The sequence below is a fragment of the Lepisma saccharinum genome, chromosome 1 (assembly GCF_977018435.1).
Source record: "Lepisma saccharinum chromosome 1, izLepSacc3.1, whole genome shotgun sequence".
Lineage (NCBI taxonomy): Eukaryota > Metazoa > Arthropoda > Insecta > Zygentoma > Lepismatidae > Lepisma > Lepisma saccharinum.
In genome coordinates this window covers 201,612,697-201,635,031 of record NC_139229.1, presented here as the reverse complement: position 1 = coordinate 201,635,031, position 22,335 = coordinate 201,612,697, and the positions used below count along the sequence as shown (strand labels likewise).

The 22,335-nt window shown below is 36.5% G+C and overlaps 1 long non-coding RNA gene across 1 annotated transcript; it reads right to left on the bottom strand.

Moving 5' to 3' along the window:
• Nucleotides 1-11,388: 11,388 nt before the first annotated feature.
• LOC145991203 (uncharacterized) lies at nt 11,389-15,665 on the bottom strand. The gene is made up of 2 exons (XR_014442015.1): nt 15,526-15,665; nt 11,389-11,597 (listed from the first exon to the last, which is right to left on the bottom strand). It is a non-coding gene; the product is annotated as an uncharacterized LOC145991203 (long non-coding RNA).
• Between the last annotated feature and the right edge of the window lie 6,670 nt (nt 15,666-22,335).

The following is a 22,335-nucleotide window of genomic DNA, read 5'->3' as shown; positions in this document are numbered from 1 at the left end:
AACAATCGACACCTACTCAGGCAGACATAACCCTGCTCCAAGATGCTATGCGTAGTGTGGTTGATGCTTCTGAATTAAATAGTGTGAAATTAGCACTTGAATCTTTGCAGAACACTGTATCTAATTTGCCTACATCTCAGGAACTTAAAAATATTAAGAGAGTAGTGAATCGCATATTGATATCAGAAGATATCAAGAATATCCAGACGGAGATCAAACAGCTTACTCAAACAGTGGCCACTCTACCAACTAATCAACATATTAATGAACTTTATGCTTTGTTTGAAGATATCAGAAGACAAGTCCATGATCTTACTGCCCAAAATTCTAAATTGGCAGTTGTTGAAAATCTACAGCAAATTGTAGCTAATATCAAGCAACAGCTAGGGACCATGGAATCCAATCAAGCAAATGCTTTGTCTGTTTTTGCCACCCAGCTACAAGAAATTGTGCAACAATACAAAAAACTTGCTGTAGACATAAGAATAAAACCAGGCCACAATGAGATTGTTAGGACTATCAACGAGCATCTTGAATCTGTAATAAATAGATTGCTTACAGCAGAAAAAGAAATAACTGGCCTAATCGAGAATCCAAGCATACAGTAATTCTTGAATTAAACAGTATCCCCAACAAAGAATATGATTCACCATTTACACCAGGTGGTAAACTGTATAAGCTGTCCCCTGCACAATTTTATTACCAGTTTTTTGTTGGGGGTACACTCAGACCAATCAAGATCAAATATTGGCTACAACCACAGGCACATCACTACCCTACCTTATCAATAACTAATGCTGACAACAAACCAAAGGTCACCAATATAGAGTTAGAGGATTTTACAAATCCCAATACATTAGAGACAACTTATGTTGAAGATGATGGATCTCTGGAATTTAAAATACAAATAGGAGACAAATTATATTTAGAAAATCCTGTAGTATCAGCTGCTGAACACCCTATAGTTGCAATATTCTTGTTTACATACCATGTCTAGACAAATTATTGTTGATGAATTACACAAACCAGCCAGACATAACTATAAGCGACTGCCAGTGATTACAAAAGGCATAGATGATTTATGGCAGTGTGACTTGGTGGAAATGGCCCCTCGCCTAAAGGCGGGACAGCTGAAAAACTTAGACAAGGTCAATAAAGGATACAAGTATATACTTACTGTTATAGATACATTTTCAAAATTTGCCTGGGCATTGCCGCTCAAATCTAAGACTGGAAAATGTGTTACAGAAGCTTTTAGGACAATTATTAATCAGAGTGGAAGATCACCTCGCTATCTACAAACAGATAATGGCAAAGAATTCTATAATTTGGTGTTCCAACAATTTATTAAAAGCCGGTCAATAAAACATTACTCGAGTTACAGTGATCTCAAGGCCTCTATTATAGAAAGATTCAACAGAACTCTAAAAAATCATATGTATAAACAATTTACCCTTCAAGGTAATTATAAGTGGCTTACTATCTTACCAGAACTTCTAGATAAATATAATAATTCAGTTCACACTACAATCAACATGAAACCCTCTGAGGTAACTTCATCTGATGAGCAAAAATTGATCAGTACTGTTTACTATCCTAGATACCAACCAACAACAAAAAAACCTAAATACAAAGTTGGTGATCAAGTAAGAATCAGTAAAAATAAGCACTTATTCAAAAGAGGCTTTACAAGAAATTGGAGTACTGAATTATTTAAAGTGGTTCAAGTTAAACCTGGAGCTCGTAATACATATGTAATAAAAGATCATCGAGGTGAAATTCTCAAAGGCAGGTTTTATGAAGAAGAACTTAACAAAACTAAACAGCCGGACACATATCTCATAGAAAAAGTTATTCGCAAAAAAGGCAACAAAATACTGGTCAAATGGCTAGGTCTCCCAGAACACAGCTGGATCGAGGCAGACAAAGTGATACTATGAACACCTGGGATGTTATAAAAAGACTACCAGATCCTGAACAGGAGAATAAGAGAAATGGCCAGCTGCTGCCTGATAATATTAGAAGTCTTATTGTTGGACCATCGGCTTGTGGTAAAACTACAGTAATGATTGATAATTTTTTATTGGCACCCAACTGGTTAGACTGGGAAAATAGGCATTTGTATGTCTTCTCTAAGAGTTTAGAACAATTAAAATACCAGCAGTTGATGAAGATATATGATGGACTGGATATAGCCACTTTTGAATCAGATGTTAAACCACTTCATGAATGTCTCGATAACTCTGTTGTTGTATTTGATGATATTATATTGGAAAACCAAAACAAGGTTAGAAATTTTTTTACACAGGGCCGACACAAAAACATAGATTGCTTCTACCTGGCACAGACTTTTTCTAAAATACCAAAACAGTTGATAAGAGACAACAGCAATTTTATATGTGTGTTTCATCAAGACCATACCAACCTCAAACACATACATGATGAATATGTAGGTGGCGACTTGAGTTACAATAATTTTTCTAAGTTTTGCAGTAGGTGCTGGAACCAGGATAGTTATGGGTTTGTCACAGTTGATATGACAAGAAAACCTAATAGTGGTAAATATAGAAATAAAATTAACAATTTTCTAGATATTGAAACATATATAAATAACCATGAAAAGACCAATTATTGATGATCTTAAATTAAGAGATTATCTTGTAAAAAGATTTAAGGGATGGAAAGTAGAGAACCGAGGTATCTATGAACAGCACAAGCGTACAGAACAACCTATTATTGATGCTATTAGTGAATTAGGTAAAAATATCAAAACTGTTACAGAGCAAAATCAAAATTTGATCACAGAGCTTGTACCTGTAGCTGCTAGGAACATATTAGATTATCCAATCACCCCACTTTCTAGTATTCATACTCCTAGTCCTGTTCCTCCTCGAAGAATTGAAGCTACTCAGGATCCTATTGAATTGGGTCTTCTTGCTCAAAAATATTTAAGCACACCTAAAGACAACAAAGATGAGGTTTTTGGTTTATATGCCGACACAGAGCGTGATGGTAGCATCATACATAGAATTGGCAATTTTAGAGTAACATTTATGAGAGATGATTTGATAGTATATTCAGAATCTCATCTTGGAGAAAGAGGTGGTTTTGTTAAGTATCCTGGCACACCTGGATTGTGGGAACTGATGACTCGTAAGAGACCTGGCAGCTATACAGATCAAGACTATGAGCACTACAAAGAAATATTAATAAAATTAGATGCTCTATACCAGAACAATGATCCCACACAAAAAATAGTCAAGTCTAGCAGTGGAGCAAAATACAACAACTTAATCAAGCCAATATGGTCTCAGATCAAGACAGGTAGTGGGATCAAACAGTACAACACATTGCCTAAAGAATTTGTTTGGGTTGACGATGTCAGGAAACTTGTCGATAGGTTGCTAGTAATAGCTGGGGAAGAAAATGCCGGTAACCACAATTTTTACAATGAAAAAGTTGGAATTATGGACATGATAAGCACCAAATCGTCTAATTTTATAGTGAATGACACTAAGGGCATTGGATATCTTATAAAAATTATTAATACTCTACCACCTAAATTTTGGAATATCTCCGAGGGTCGGGGGCTAGTTAATGACATCATAAACAAGTTGCCATTTGAGCTACACATACCAGGCTATCAGTATTGTGGTCCCGGTACCAAACTAGACCATCGACTAAACAGAGGTGATCCTGGTGTTAATCCTCTAGATGCTGCTTGTAGAGACCATGACATAGCATACAACACACATACCGACCTTGACAAGCGACATGTGGCAGACAAAAAATTAGAAGAAGCTGCTTTTAGTAGATTTGTAAGCAAAGATGCTTCTTTAGGAGAGAGAATAGCAGCATTGGGGACCACCATAGCTATGAACACCAAACAAAAATTGGGGTGGGGGTTGTAATATATTAAGTAAATTAGTTACAATTTAATTGTGATAATTAATCCCAAAATATGTATATAATAAACCAAAAAATGAAGGCCAAGGGTGTTATGTATCAGATACCTTATGCAGGTCTTAAATCTCTTAAAACTATTGATAGTCTTCTAACCAAAAAGCAGCGCAAGAAGAAAAGTTCTTGTCTTGCCAAGGGACATGGTATGAAATTATTACTTAGTACCCCACAATTAAAAAAATTACAGCAATCTAGAAAAAAAACACATATAGGTGGATTCATATTTAGTATCCCAGCTATTTTAGCAGCTCTCGGCGCTGTTGGGAGCTTGGCTGGGGGATCGGCTGCCATAGCAAGAACAGTAATAGATGCCAAGAAGAATAAGGCAGAATTAGATGAACAAAAGCGCCATAATCTGCCTATGGAAAAACAAGGCAAAGGTGTTAAAAAAGTTATGAATAAGTTAAAAAAAAAACAAGAGCCGCTTACCAACCAAGATATTGAAGCTTTAATCAAACCACTAGGCATCAAACATTTTAGAGGTGTGTACATGTCTGATTCTTTACCAGAACAACCACTCAAAAAAGAGTGTGGCATAGTTAATTTGGATAAGTACAAAAATCAGGGTACTCACTGGATTTGTTATCTTAAATATTTAAACAATGAGGCATTTGTGTTTGATTCATTTGGAGGTATTCCACCTGAGAATTTAGTAAAATATCTAAAATCAACTAATCTTTATTATAATAATACCCGTATTCAAAATTTCAAAGATATTAATTGTGGACATTTGTGTTTATCTGTTCTTAAATATCTGTTTCAAATAAATAAACCATCAATTGAAAATTTTCAAAAAGCTTTGTGGTATCTAAAACATCATGGGAGTATTCCATCTCACCAGCCAAAATTCAATATTGAAACTCAAACTACATGATGATATAGTATATCCCAAAACAATAGCTCTTACAGCATTCTATGGCATGTACTTGATACCTAATATTACACACCACAACAACACAATTGCAGTTGGTGACCAAAAAATTGTTATTACTCCAGGCCAGTATAATTTGTCTACTTTAAATGCTCAGTTACCTAGAGGTATATTGTTAACTCAAAATTCTGTTACTCACAGAGTAGAAATTGTGTCTGCTACAGAAACAGTAGATCTGGGTACTATAGGAGAGCTATTAGGATTCGAGAACAACACAAAACTTAAACCAGCCATTAAACACACTGCTATTAATATACCTAAATTCCTAGCTATAGAAACTCTGAATATTCACTGTAATGTGGCCGAGGGTATGATCACCAAATCAAATGGCATAGGCACTCACAAACAAACTGGCATTATTGCAACATTTAAACCTAACTCTGAATTTATGGAACCGATCATCTACACTCCATCGCCAACATTATATTTTCCTGTGTGCCATAATATAATAGATTATATTGAGTTGATGGTCACTAATGAAAAAGAAGAAATAGTTGATTTTGCTGGAGCCACAACAACTGCCATCATAGAAATTAATATTTAAATAAAAATACATACAAAAATAAATAAATAAATAAATAAAATGGAAAATATTGAGAGTTATGAGCTACAATCATTCCCCCCAAACCGGAGGACTTTTGCAAATTTAAATCAACCCAACACAGAGAATGAGGTTGACCTTGATGTAGGGGATGGATTTATACACCCTCACAGAGCAGACCTATATATTAAATTTGATGTTGTCAAGCTCGATGGTACTGATTATCCGGCTAACTCAAATATAAGACTGGTAGACAATTTTGTGCCACATCTGTTCTCTGAAATTGAGATTAGAAAACATGGTGTTGTTATAAACAGAGTAGACTACCCTGGTATTACCTCTACAGCTTTGGCCACACTAAAATTATCCAAAACCGAAGCCTCTTACTACAAAATAGATGGATTTGAGGCTGGTGATAAAATAATATCTAAGAGTCACACAGTACTGTTTCCTATGCGCCTGTTGCCAGGATTCTTCTCAGATTATAAAGAAATTATGTGGAAGGGTGGTTTAAGAATTACATTTAGAAGAGCTGCCAATGATAATAATGCTTTGATGAGGTACAGTACATTAAACTCTACTGGGGAAGCTCTGCCGAATACCCTACCTGATGAAGGCAAATGCCTTATTCAGACTATGGAGCTAAGAATTCCAGTAGTTGAATATGAAGCTAGTTATGCTCTTAAATACAAAGCAGATATACTAAAAAATCCACGGGTACCTTTACAATTTTATACATATCAATGTGTGCAGAAGCCTGCCACTGGTAGCTATTATGAATTTGATGCTACAAACTCATTCTCTAGAATACAATATGACATGCCAGATTTTGTGGTAGTACTGTTTCAGACTGGAAGACACAATAATCAAGAAAAAAATTCAAGTAAGTTTGATAGCTGCAACATCAAGAACATATATCTTAAAAATGGCAGAAATTAGGTGTTCCCCAGAGAAAGTTATAATTTAAACATGTCCAAGGATGATTTTCTTAAGTTATGTGAGGCATTTTCAGCATTCAAAAGAGTCACAATTGGGAATACTGACATGTATTACTCACCAGATGAATTCAAAACACAGAGACCCATGTTTGTCATCAACACCTCAAAAAGAAAACAAGTTGTGGTTAATGACAGGACAAACATTAAAATTATCTGTGAATTCCATGAAACACTCCCTGATGACACCATATGTAGTGTTATTCTTATAGGTGAAAAATCATATGTTTATGATGTAAAAAATGAGAGAGTCACAGAGCAATTCTAGAAGACTTTTGCATATTATATTGTCTTAGTACTAGATAAACAAGTTAAGCCTAGTCCTAATTCAGAATATTACAAGTCAACATATTAACATAATAGTACAAAAATATTTTAAACAAGTATTTAAGATTATATTACAATATACTACAGTGTAATCAAAAAACTCTTATGAGCTTATTGGATTACTTATTCACATATAATCAAAATGTCCATCAACTATTCATTGATTTCAAAAAAGCATATGATTCGGTCAAAAGAGATAAATTATATAATATATTAGTAGAGTTTGGAATACCTAAGAAGCTTGTTAGTATGATAAAAATATGCACCAGTGAAACAGAAAGTAAAATTCGTGTGGGTATTAATATGTCTGACAAATTTACAATTCATGATGGGTTAAAACAAGGAGATGCATTATCTCCATTGCTCTTTACTTTTGCCTTAGAATATGCTGTTAGGAAGGTAAAAGAAACTAAAGAAGGACTAAAATTAAATGGTGTGACTCAGTTGTTAGCATATGCAGATGATGTAGACTTACTGGGGGATGATGTGAATACAATTAATAATAATGCTAAAATATTTTTCAAAACTGCTAAAGAGATAGGTTTGGAAGTTAACAAAGAGAAAACTAAATATATGCTTACAGGCCGAAACCAAGTGTTAGGTAATAATCAAAATCTAATTATTGATAACAACTCGTTTGAACCAGTTTCCAAATTCAAATACTTAGGAGTAATATTAACAAATGAAAATTATATTAAAGAGGAAATAAAAAGTAGGCTTAATTCAGGAAATGCATGTTACTTTTCTCTTCATAAACTTTTGTCTTCTCGTTTAATATCTAAGAAACTAAAAGTTAAAATATACAAAACAGTAATTTTGCCTGTAGTATTATATGGATGTGAAACTTGGTCCCTTATATTGAAAGAGGAACATAAATTGAGAGTATTTGAGAATAAAATCCTTAGGAAAATCTTTGGACCTAAAAGGGATGAGGAGACAGGTGAGTGGAGAAGATTACATAATTTAGAACTACATAATTTGTATTCATGTCCAGATATTATTAGAATAATTAAATCAAGAAGACTTAGGTGGGCAGGCCATGTGGCACGAATGGGAGAGGAAAGAGGAGTATACAGTATTCTTGTTGGGAAACCTGATGGTAAGAGACCTGTAGGAAGGCCAAGACGAAGATGGAGGGACAACGTTGAGATGGACCTAAGGGAAATCGGTAGGGATGGAAAAGAGTATATAGATCTTGCTCAAGATAGGGAAAGATGGAAGGCCTGTGTTGCTGCAGCCATGAACCTTCGGGTTTAAGAAGGCTAGAGAGTTAGTTAGTTAGTTAGCTTATTGGATTAGTTTTAAGTAAAGCTAAAAGAGTGTCGAAAGTAACATAAGTAATAAGTTTATGAATAACAATCTGACAGATACAGCTGTATCCAAATTAACCTAAAAAAAGAGGTCATCCTTTCTCAGAAGCTCAAAAATCGTAGGTTATACACAGTAACAATAAGATTTTATAGACATTTTGCCTTAGTTTTAAATATTTCTATTCAGTCAAAAATACCTCTTCCCTCTTCATCCCAGTAATATTGCAAAAAATCTTAAATTTGATAGAGGGGGACACTTGAATAATAAACTTTTATAGGCATCTTAGCCTAATTTTGATACAAGAAAAGTTTTGGCCCAATAATACATCCAATTACACTACTAATTTATTTGCTTCATTCTACTTCGCTTTTCTTCCACTTTCTCTTTTGGATAATTGCAAAGACGACACTGACTGCGAGTCTAGACGGCAGAGCCTCGTTAGTCTTCAAAATTCAGTCCAGCTGCACAGCGTGGAAGGGGGTTTGACATTTGGGTGTTTCGAGGAAGTAACTGCAAAATGTTTATGTGAAATATATATTAAGCATCATACTGACTACGATCATTGATGCCAGGGTGTCATTAAGTAAATATGAAATGTACACGCTCTAAGCTGTCAAGATCAGCCACAAACGTTCAGCATTAGTACCCAGACTAATATGTGATATGTGTGTTTTAATAAGTATTTTTTATAATTCTCAGTATCATACGTGTCTCGGGTGTCGCGACAAGAAGACACCGATAAAAACAAGCATTTACAACTCTAGATCTGTGTTGTGTTGAGTTGCCGACAAAATTTCCCCTTTGCAAAATTTCCCTTTTTAGTCCAATTTTTCCCTTCATACAAAGAACTCGCACAATAATGATAATAGTAGTTAGTAGTATCAGTAGTAGTAGTGTCAGCAATATTTTCATTGGCCCATGTTCGTACATATTAGAATCAAAATGTTTTACAAATTCATCACGTACTAGTACTTGCTAATAGCCTAGTTATCGCTACCGCACCAGACGTCTAGAAAGCCAGGCATGAATATACAATTGTGTTTGTTCCTTCACCCATTCATTCATCCTCATCGTCTTTTTAACCGAATACGTAGGAAAAAGACGTAAATATTTTATAAATATGTAAGTAGACACTAGGCTTATACTGAAGAACTAACAGCAAAGGATTATGAATATGAAAATGGAACTAGTATAATCTTTAATACATATAATCTGTTCCAATATTGAGCCTGATGGTTTCATATTTCCATGTAATTTTTGTATCTTTCATGGAATTCCATTTTTAGTTTAAATTCGGTCCGAATTTCCCTGCAAAAATGAAATTTTCCTTCATGTGGCAACACTGCTGTAGATGAGACTGTGCCAAGTTTCGTTTCGTCTCGGTGTCATCTCTAGATCTGTACAGGGCGATGGTATAGTCGTCGTCTTGCAATGAGGGAGTCTCGTGTTCGACACCCGGTGGAGACACATGTTGGTTCGACACCCGGTGGAGACACACGTTGGTTCGACACCCGTTGGAGACACATGTTGGTTCGGATCCTCCTCGAACTGTAGTTCCAGTCCCAATTAACCTCTTTGTGCACAAAGTGGACTTAAAAACAAAAAATCAAAACTCTAGATTTGAACCTTAGAAATACCGACACTCAAAATTATATTTCAGTGCATTGGTAGGTAAGAAGAGTTAAAATTCAGTAGTCAGGTGATGACTATAGTGAATTTTCATCGTCCTACATTCTGAGCTAATGTCCAGTCCGTTATCTTCTTTCAATCAGCCCCACCTCACAGTATAGTGGTTAGCGACACACCGCGAAAAAATATGTTCGAATTCTGAGCGTGAGAGTTGGATTCGCTTACGATGGTAGTGTTGTTATTATTTATTTATCTTTTTTCATCAGTTTAATTAACCTAAGAAACATAGAAAAGTCAAGAAAATTAATTAAAATATCGAACAATACACTTTATTTTTTACCTTTATTGATAGATTAATTTATCTCTTGTAAGACATTACATTTTAATATGATTTTTTGTGTAGACAAAAATGATTGCCTGTTACATGATACTGAATGATGTCCTGGGAAGTAGCGTACGTTTATAAATAAGCACAATAAACACGTCTTAAACAAGTAAACAAATACATTATCTTGAATTTCGAATAATCGAATTTTCTATTCGAAGTAACATTTTCCCCTCTAATGATATTTAGCACCATTGTTTTCATTTGTGATGAGATTAGGTCAACACCAATTTAACGAAATATTTGTTCGTAATTTAATTCTTATTTATATATGTATATATATATATATATATATATATATATAATTTACCAACTCTAATATCAAATAGATATTCGTTAGTAGGCACCACTGGCATACGCCGTGGGGGGGGGGGGCTGATGAGGCTACACCTTCTCCCGATTTTTTTAGAAAATAGAATTCAAATGCCAGTTGTGAAGAACTCGGGAAAATCAGAGTGGTAAATGCACCTCCCCTTCTTAATATAACTCCCGATTATCATTTTTGCCTTTGAACCACTTTTAAAACTAAGGTTGGAAATGGTAATTATGAAATGTTTTGTAGTGTATCCCATCCCCCTCCTAGAACGCAGCTACTTAATATCCAGCTATAAGTTCCAATTCCCTCCCCCCAGAAAAAATCCTGCCTACGCAATTGGTGTGCACTTTAATCTGTTGGACAAAATTACATCTAGAGTTATGAATTCTGGAGCTTACGTACAGTCACCGGCAATAAGAAGAGGACACCTAGATCCTGAATAATCTCTTTCCTGCAAAGAGTTATGTGTGTTGCCTAAATCTGCTGTTGTTGTAGAAGTTACCATTGAAAATTTGCTATTAAAATTCACTTATCGCCTTAGAGTTGAGCAAGAAAGTTGCAGGTATGCGAGCATTTGAGGATCTAGGAGTCCCATTTTTATTGTTGGTGACTGTACGTGTATCGATGTTGCTTTTTGGTGTATAACAATTATTTTATTACCAAAAAAGTGCTCTTTAAAAAAATCACTTGGTGTAATTGTGTGAGACAGAGTGCAGGGGAAATGATATACCTATGTCTCAATTATGATAAATTAACAATTATGTGAAACTGTGAATCCAAATAGGTTGGGCGGAGTTTTGAAATTTTTTTGCATGCATTTTTCATTTCTTAGAAAGTCACGTAAAAATGTCTGGGACAAGGTGCTTCTTCCTGTGAAGCTTGAATTCAGTAGAAATAGCATAATTTCTTCACATTCTCACAACCATTAAACTGAAAATTCATTATCAAGTGTTAAATACATTGATACATTTTAGATGATATTTTGTGGAAAATTGAGTTGTTTGTAAATGTGTGAGTATGTTGATACGAAGATATTCATGAGCAGGCTCCAATGAGGTCCATGTTGGTGCATCCTTCGACACAGCATCTGTAGAAGAGTTCGGCAGCGCTTCTAGGTGGATTTGCTCTCTTGATTTCTTGCAATTTCTGCTCCATTTCGAGAAATGGCCGCAAGGGATCCCACACAGGGAATACTTTCACTAGAAAAAAGGAAAATAAACTAATTACATTTCCAAATATGGAAACAACAATGTGAAACTAAAATTATATGGAGAGTGGCCAGCAATAACAGCAACGACGTTACATTAATAATTGAATGATAATTCAAATCCTAGGTCATGGGTGTTCTATTTGTCATACTGACGTTCGCAGAAGAAAGTGAGAAATACGAAACAGAAAAATGGTTAATTGTTACAACGCAAGTGTGAAAGGTGCGGAGTTCGATCCTCGGTATGTAGCCCGAAAGTCTTGATATTGAGTCAACATCAATGCAAAATACAGGGAGGTTATTTCAGTCGTTAACCGCCGTTCGGGGGACTCTTCATGCAACAGGTCCCGGCAAATTGCGTTCAGGAAGTCCGTAACAGAAACCGCTTGTTTTGTAATGTTTCCACTTTTCAAGATTACAGTTACAATTACAATTGAAATAAGCACGTACCTTGTCGCAAGGATGCTGGAAAAGGTGTCCTCTTAAATACAAATATTTCTGGCACCTTATTTCTGACATCTAATCTTAGATTAGACATCGCTACTTTATCTTCAGTTGACAGAAAGGGAAGACAGCATCCCGGCGCATAAAGCAAACCGAAAGCGTAAAATGATATTTAAAAGTAATAATAATGATGATCAATAACCTCCTGTGTTATAAGAGATGTTGAAAATGACCTCCTTCAACAGCAATACAACACGTTTCTTAGGTTCAAGAGATCCTGTCTCCCTGACAACTTTTCTGCAAGAATTCGTTTTCACGTAATTATCGTACATAAAAACTCTTTGTTAAAGACTATATTTGTTTAGCGGCATAAGTAATGAATGAATAACAATTAACACACAATAAAGCACTGGCCATGAGTAGCACATTACAATAACATAGTATAAACAACACGCGTACTGATAAACGCAAACAGAAGTGAACATGAACGTACACTGACTACGTCTGGTAGCCGACAGTGTTGCTAACCATTTTTCGGCAATGTCCCTACAGACGTAGTCAAAATGTCCCTACAACTGACCAAATGTCCCTACGCCAAGTAAAGTGACTAAAAAAAACACCTCATGAGCATGCAAAACAGAAGATAAAATATACACATTTACTTACCAAATCTTTCTGCTCGGTGCTTCCACAATTAATGAAGGAGCGAATTTACAATACATGACCCCTCGCCGATTTTTGTAATATTTGGCATACTCACTAATTGAGGCCTCCTAATCACGAATTTGAAGTTAAAATTTGGGGGGTCACGTGTAGAAATTGCAAAATTAGTGAAATTGAGTGGTCCGCGATCGGCACGATTGCTCATTATGTACCGGAAGATTTTGTGTTTCCAATACTTAAAAACCGAAATATACATTCCTGATATTACTACGACCCCAAATTTTAACTATGTTTGCCTATCCTAACCTAACCTAACCGTACCTGAATGGTTCGTGGGGCTATCCGTCAATGGTTTGTTGGGCTACCCGTGCATGTTTTTGTCGAGCCCAAATTTTAACTATGTTTGCCTTGCCTAACCTAACTTAACCTAACCTTACCGAGAATGGTCAGTGGGGCTATTCCTGAATGGTTTTGCGGTAATTGTGATTACGAACCGATAAAAAATCTTATTTTCGTAGCACTTTAACGGCAAACGTTCATCATCGAAGACGCCATTTTCGTATCCTGCAATTTTATGATTGATGTACTGTTGCCAAATTTTCCTGTAATCAAATCAGTTCTTCTACATCGTGATTGTCGCTGTCACATGTAAGCACGTTCTTTGGCAATATACTGAAATCCATAAGTTTATTAATTAGCTCACAGCCATCCTCCTGCACACTCCACCTAACAATCTGTACAACATTAACAACTTTTTTACTGTTCTCTTCCGCCATTATTACACAATCCATGCTCTCCAAGTATGAAATCAACAGTGTGGCAACGCTGTTGTAATTTGTTCATATCAACAAATATGGCTACCATACTTGTATACGGAGAATCATTGCGAGAATTGAAAAGCTTATTTTACAACTTCTACACGTTAATGAACAATTTTTTCACATCACCCCAACATGTTAACTTGAGATAAATCATCACGACTAATTATTTCGTGAGTATAAGACGTAGCATAGAAATTGCAGAATGGTCCGGTATTGTAAATTCTTGCCTTAATGAATAATAGGGGTGTGCGGGACAGAATTTTTTGGGACGGGACGGGATCAGGACGGTAATTTTTTTAAATCCCGACATTCGGGACTGAAAAATTTGCAATTTCCCGACCAAGTCGGAAAATTTTCGGGGCGGGAAATGTTCGAAATTTCCCGAAGCACTGGAAATCTCGAATTCTAATAGTCATTTTCACTTTAAGTGATTGTTTTTGCATTTCTAGAATAAAAACTTACAATTTTCGATAAGTTCCAGAAACTTACAATGCAGAAAACGTCACTCTGGCGGTAAACGACTGAAATAACCTCCCTGTATATAGCGTTAAAGTTATATATCACCAGGGATAAGTACACAGGCGGGATTTACGAAAAGGTCCTACTTAAACTTATACTGAATATTAATATTAAAAAATATGTCTTCCATGAAATGGTCTAAAGATAATATTGGATAAGGCATAGCTTACACCGTAGCGTAGTGACACCACATGCCATTGTTTCCCTAAGTAGATTAAGTCCAATTTAACATGTACTTACTTTTCACTCTAGCTTTCGTCACATTATATGGCTTCATCTTACTTTACCCTCAGATCCAACTTACCTCGTAGCATATCCGTTCGATTAAGAAATATTGACCCTGGCAGATCAGCAATAGTATTAATCGGGAGGGGCAAGTTACATCCCTATTTAAGATCCCCGCGTTCATGTTGGAACGCTACGACCTTACCTTCCCATGTTTTAACTTGACTATTCTTGTCTTATCTCCTGATGAAGGTACATGATGTGGTGAAAGCTTGTGTGAAAAGTAAGTACATGTTAAATCGGACTTAATCTACTTAGGAAAATTAATGTATCAAGTGAACTAGGATAAGCATATTTAGTTTTTTGGAGTCCCTCTGAGCATCCAAAATTGCACGGATTACAAAAAGATCCTATCAAACCTTCGACTTCACAGGGTTTATATCGAGTTTACATTCTTTTAATTTTATATACGGCCATTGAGAGAGTGCAACATGTCGCTTTCTACATTTTTGACAACGCCGCATTTGATGGAACCGATTAAAACTTAAACTGAACAATTAATATATAATTTTTTCACTATAAATGAACATGGACGAAAGTAATGTATTAGGTGGACCAAGATAAGCATATTTAGTATCAAATCCTATGCATTTGAGCTCCGTCTAAGTAGCCAGAATAGCGAAATGATACCTACACCTTGTTTGAGTTATTGAGTGTGGCGGACATATGGTTGTCAACGGCCGTCATGGGCATCCAATGTATCGTGTTGTCTACAGTTGCGCGTTCGTAGAATCAGTTATAATGCCATAACATTCATATTTAACTTTAAAATGAATACTTTGAAAATATTTCCACACACCCCCAAAAAAATATTAATCATGTGGACTGAGATAAGAATAACTAAAATATAATTTTATGTATTTTGAGAGCTCCGTGATCAAGAAAGCTGACAAAATGGTAAGAAGGCAAGACACAGCTAATTTGAGATATTCAATATGACTGTTAATATTTACACAAAGAATTGCCTTTTCAGTTTACATAGCCACCTTCTTCAGGTGGATAATATAAAATAGTGTATCACTATTTTGGAACATAGAGAACATAAAGAGCTTAATGGAGGATAAAATTGCATTTGAAAAGACATTTATCTTTCTTTTTGTAGGACGTTTAAGTGACCAGGGTGAGGAAAGAAAGGTAATATGCCCTAGATCAAAGTTGTAGTATATATCTAATTACATAGATTTTTACCTATTTCATTTAAATCAACTTTAGGCCCTGCGTAACTGCATACATCCATGATGGCCTGTCGGAATTCCCTCGCACCACAGATCTTCATTAGAGATATGCTTGGTTTCAGGAGCGCCACACATAACACCAGTAGAACAAGTTTCTTCTGAAACAAGGAAACAGAAGACAAAAATTGAGACAGCAATTTATAAAATTAATATTATATGTACTAACACATTTTTTCAAAATTCTAGAACATATAGACTAGCTATTAGTTCTGAATATTAGTGGCAATGGTTCTACATAAGCAAGCTTCATTAATTGGACATTATGCATTATCGAGCCCTAGTGCTCTAAACTATACTTATTCTAACACTATATTTCGAGAGAGTTCAAAGTTTAAAGCACTAGACAATAGATAATGCCCAATCAACATTGCATGCTATCATATAGCAATGCTGATTAACCGTTAGAAGATCATATGCAGAGGCTTCAGGGGTGCGCAGATATTGAAAGATAAATCTTTATCTTTTATTTTACCTCAGTCTTTCTTGGTTAATGTCGGGAGGGTACATTCAACGTAACCTTCGTCTAATTCCTTCTATCCTGCATCCTGCTTTAGTCTGCACCGTCATAGTTAACTCAAGAGTGCAAAAATGTGGATGTCAGTGTAGGAACCGAGCACTTCGATGTTTCTCGAAATTTTGAGGGAGCGGCCTTTCCACCCCTTGCAGGTCATCAACAGGCAGGGTTGGGTATCGCCGTCGCGTCAAAACAATGCTTCCAGCTCGAGTAGTTTGTGACCAGATTGAAGAATGACCGCTTGTGTGGCGGTAAATCGCATATATGCAAAAAGTTACAAGTGGTCCCGAATCAGAGCGCAATACACGCTAAAATAAGTACGTATAATGCTGGCATGATGCCTATGTAGATTATCATATCTCAGGGCAAGTAGTATTATTCGCAGCAAATAACTATTCTACTATACTATTGAGACAACCTAAAACACGCAACGTGTTAAAAGTAATTATCTTCACAAACTGTACGATTTCGAATCGCCCATTATCTTTCTCGATTTCGTGAAGACCGATTTTGAGAATCCTCCTTAGCAAACGATGCCTCCGCGATGGCACAGTGGTAGCGTCGTTGCCTTGTAATCAAGGGGTCCCGGGTTCGATACCCGGTGGAGGCACATAGTGGTCCGAATCCCACTTTAAACAGTAGATCCAGTCCCGATTAGCCTTACTGTGCATAAAGTGGATTTAACTGTCTCAACTCCTTAACAAACCTTTCGAAGGATCAAAAATTTTAAACAAGTGAATACATTTTTGTTATTTTTGTCTATTTTTGGTTCATATGAATCTGCCTCATTCTCCTCCGTGGCCGTGCGGTCTGAGGCGCTGTTTTTTTGGGCTCCGACTGTGGGACGGCATGGGTTTGAGTCCGCCTGGGTTCAGTATCTGCGTTCTCGGCCTGTGTATAGGACCGGTGGCAACCCACCATCGTGAGGAAATTGTGGAGCTACGATTGAGAAGCTTAACCTGGTCATAAAAATCTCTTATAACGGCGAGGCGGGGGGGTTACGTGCTGACCCTACGTAACCAGTTAAATATCCCCACACCTCTGCGTAGTATTGTGGGAGGGAGACTGGCAGTCGGGAGACAGGCCAATGCCCTTCAAGAACTGTCGAGCCACGGGTTATTATTATTATTATTATTATTATTATTATGAATCGGCATCGCTCAATAAGTTTATTTTATTGAGTCAAGCACAATAGCCAACTCTTGCAATGAGTCACTGGAAAGACATACATGTGTGGATGCACATATATTTAAGCATCTAAGGAGTAATTATATTCTCCTTGTGGTAAGGAGTCCTTGTCATTTAACAAATTTTATTGGTTTATTATATTAGTATTATTGAAAATATTGTGCTATGCTGAACCTAACAACTTAACAAAGGCACATTGATTGCTTAATGAGGCACTTTTCTTGTTTTGCAGAGCAGGTTCAGTTTTGAGAGTATTACAATGCTTTACGCAGTCCGTTCGAAGAATTTTAAGAATATTGATGTTTTATGAGAGGGACCACCCCAGAATAAATATCTGTGGATGTTTTACAGGTTTCATCGCATTTAAGATGGTAATTTTCCGGTGCAACATGTCTGTTGCCACTCAGGCTGAAGAGCCTAATGACGCTGACAAAGTTCCGATTCATACGTGGCAGGAACGAACTCTGATTGGCACCATGTTGAAGCCCCAAGACCGACAGAACTCGAAGTGCTCGGATCCTATTGACATAAACTTTTTTTTAGACAACAACGATGCAGAAAGCATTATTTTGTTTAGTTTACATATTGCCACTTATTTGTGTTATTACGTTAACAGAGACGGGAAGGGTGGAGGATGATGGAAGAAACGGACAAGAAAGTGATATGAAAAAGTCAGTGTTGTGTGTACTGTACAAGGTGCCTTCCCAGTATTTGCCTACGGTAGAGACACTTGCGAAAAACTCAGTCAGGTCGGCTAAATTTATTTAGTAGGAAATGCTGTTATTTCTTTGTAGTTTTGAGCACACCATCTCTAAAAATGTCCTTGACATACACGTGTATATAACTACTCGTAACTAAGCAATGTTATAGGCTTGAGTGTCCCACCCTCAAAAAATACCCTGACCTTCAAAAATATCACAGTAAAATGTCCATATTTCTTTTCGAAATAACTTTTCAAGGCACATTTTTTTAAACATGTCTTTAAATATATATCACAAATGGAACAACTAACAAGTGCGAAGATAATTACTATTAATGCAAACGTGTTATTGAAATGAGAGTACATACGTGTTAACGGCGTACCTTTGTAATCAACGAGTCCCGGGTTCGATACCCGGTGGAGGTACGTAGTGGTTCATATCGCACTTTATATTCTACATCCAGTCCCGATTACCCTTTCTGTGCATAAATCGGACTTAAGTACAAACTCAACAACTAAAAATATGAGAATAGGGCAAACCTCACAATGTTTTAGTTCCAGAAGTGACCTGACCAATTCCACAGGCCGTAATTTTTACAAACTTTCATTTCTTCATCTGCACGAAGGATTTCCCAGTAATTTTACCACTCTCATATTATAGCTAGGCATCTCAACAATTTCCCAAGGAATTCAGAGGTCGCTAACATCAAATAGCTAGGGCAGCAAACGAGACACCTTTCTCACGAAGCAAAAAAAAAAAAAAAAAACTGCAGCCACTCAGATGTGTGAGAGAAGAAATGCTGTCGTTACGTCTTTTACTGTTCCTTCAAATCCAAATCCATTGAAATGAAACATTTTTTCACTCAGGATGGATCACCAAATGAGTAAATATTCAATTGATGGCTGCTTGAAATTTTTTCGTGTCTCTCTACCGCGTAACGTAATGGTGGAGGGTGGATAGTTTAGTTTATCAGTTAGTCTTTGCCAGTATCACCAGAAAGTGGAAACCAAATATTCCTTAGTGCTGTAGGAAAGTGTTGATCTTCATTTTCAGATGGGGCATGGTTTCCAAGAAGACGAACGTCAGAAATTGAACCGTGGTTTTTGTTTCACCCAGTTTTTTCAGCATCAAACCTGTATAATCCCACAAATATTTTATCCATTTTCTCCGTTCTGTTTCGCATTGTAACACGAATTATCCAAATTATTTCACTATTTATAACAAAACAACCAGTAGTACCGACTAGACATGTTGACAAACTATACAATGTGCGTCAGGGGTGCCCACGAGGGGGACTACGGCGCAGACTCCGCCATCGAGATTTTTTGGGGGCTTCAGTTCCCTTTCAAATAACATTAAATTCAACATTTTTATATGAGAGAGAAAGAGGGAGAAAGAGAGAGAGAAAGAGAGGGAGAGAGACACTCTCTCTTCTTTCTTTCAAGAGAGAGAGACAGAGAGAGGGCTTTCTTCCTTCTCTTCTCTTTCGCCTTTCATTCTTTCTTTCTCTTTCCTTTCGGAAAGAAGGAATGAAAGAAAGAAAGAAAGAAAAGGATCTCTCTCTCTCTCCCCCCTCTCTCTATCTCCCTTCTCTATCTCTCTCTCTCTCTGCCTCTCTCTCTCCCTCTTTCTCTCTCTTTCTCTCTCTCTCTCTCGCTCTTCCTGTGTGTGTGTGTGTCTGTGTGTGAGAGAGAGAGAGAGAGAGAGAGAAATTGGTTTGGTTTGATTTGGTGTTTTAAGTCCACTTTATGCACAGTAAGGCTAATCGGGACTGGACTGGGATCCGAACCACTATGTGCCTCCACCGGGTATCGAACCCGGGACCCCTTGATTACAAGGCAACGACGCTACCACTGCGCCATCGGGGAGGCCTCAGAGAGAGAGAAATGTTACACCTTAAATGCACCATATTTAATCCATTAAATGAAGAAAAAAAAAGTACTTAGGGGCAGGGATACTCACAGGTGAGTTTGTTGACGCCCTTTGCGTGCACCCAATTTGGGTGGGGGGGGATTTTTATGATGAATATTTGACGTAAACAATATAGCATTGGACACAAGTTACCATTGCTGCTTTGCAATAACAATTTGTGGACTTCCAAAGGAATTGTAAAGGATAATAAGGGGATATCCAACTCTTACCTATTGACACGTAGATTCTGGGGGGATTGAGACTTAAAAGTTGGGGGGAGGGACAATATACAACTCTTGAATATCAGTGTTAAGTCTTAGATTACAGAGGGTATTTTAGTTAGGGGGCATTGAGCGTTAAATTGAGGAGGTATCCAATTCTTGTATATTACTATTGTCTAGACTCTAAAATGTTGCGAAAATTCTGGTGACTGAGAATTATTTGTTTTGGAGGAGGCAACTTCCACTCTTCAACATAAACAATAAGTCTAAATTGGCACGGAAATTTTGGTGAGTATTAAATTTAAGGGGAGGAGCTAAAGTGTTAATTAAATCTTAGATGTCGATGGATTTCTGTAGTGGGGGAAACTTCGAATATTATAATTAGGGGATTATATTTAGCGGTATGGTTTCCACACGTTTTTGGCGCCGAACGTGCGAAAGGAGGAGCTAGGGAAGAGTAAATATCGCAGGGTTATAAGAAAGTATTGACATCCCATTGAATTAATTTTCTTGAAAGACTTCAAAGAAATGGATACAAAAATTTTCTTTCTCGGTTCGCTCGCAATATTGTATTACGATAATGCGTGTTTCGAATTTAGTAAAGTTTTATACTATATATATATATACTATATATATATACTGCAATACAAGACATGAACTACTTTCTCGGTGTTGATTCATAACATCACTTCTTACAATATATTGCTTATAATGTCTGCTCAATTTAAAGCAGGTGCATCATTTGGATGATCGACTTCTATTTGCCGTATTATTGTAGTATTGATTCCCTGTATGCTGTAATAATTGTATTAAGTGTACTACATATTGTACAGTAACACCTTGCACGTTACCCGATAAAACAGAAAAATAAAAATAAATAATATCAAATTTCTTCGCATTTCTAACACCTTGTCGCAGGACAATTTTACTATAACAAGTGACATTTGCACTGAAGATAGACTCCACGTAATTATTGCTATGAATTACTAAAATAATTATATTTATCCCAAGCAGAGGGAGCGAATTCTTTGAAGGAGGAACCGTATTAAATTCTCGCAATTAGCTTGGGAAGGAATTAATAGCCAAGGTTCTGTAATGTCCCATGAAACAATAATTGAATCGGTCACACGGCTGCAGCATGTTATTTGGTTTGCCCAGGTTGAATTTTCTATCTTAAGTTGTGTAACAATTTCTGCTAAATACTCAAATTGTGTGTTATATAAATCTCATAAATCTATTCTCCATTCGCACTGTTTAAAGGCATATTTATATAATTTTACTTATTACCTTTAACCAATCAATGTGCCAGCTTTCCATAATTTCGAAGACTGAACTATTAAAAATATATGGACATTTTAACATGGTATTGTATTCAAACAAACAACAATTAAAACCGGGGGGGGGGGATATGATGAACGATTTTGGGGAGGTAATGAATCAACGGTCTTGGTGTGATGTTCGATTCATCTCATATCCCCTGATTAATGGTAAACCTTGCTCATACTAGACGCAAAACAGATCATCGAGTTTCCACTTTGCACTACAGAGTATTTGATGCGATAGTGACATGTTAGATGTAGAAAAGGAATAACTCAAGTGAAGTGTTCATTAAAGCTAAAAATATATATATCCGGAAACACTGTCCTAATTAAATACTTTACGTGGATTATGACATGAACATGGGTGAGGGGTGCTTCATTTTCTTTTGGGTGGATGTTACATTGGCTTTTGGGATCTGGCGGACACAGAACCTAAAAGGACCTTATATTTCATTTTACAGATTTTGATAAATAATTTCCACGGTTGAAATGAAATAAAGTAACTATTATGGCATTTTGCGACGCTCCATAGGGCGGTAGTTTTGGAGGAGCAGGAGGGACTACAATGGAAACTGAACGGTGAAAGCAAATAAAGATAAGAGGTGACAAAAATAGGAGACGACGAAAGATAGGAGGCGGTGAGTGATAACCTTATTTTGCTTTTCAGATGTTTACACAGTTGGGACAAATTTTAAAAATATATTAGGGTATTTTTCATCACGCATGGCAAAGCAGTGACAACAACGGTGAGCTGTGGGGGATGGGAATGATGGGCTAACAACCATCCCAGTCTTTACTCTTCCCCCCCCCCACCAGTAAACAATAAAATACAAATACATACTATTTGTTCTGAAATGGGGATTTTGTATAGTATTTCGGTCTATATTAAATATGACTCTCATTACAGAT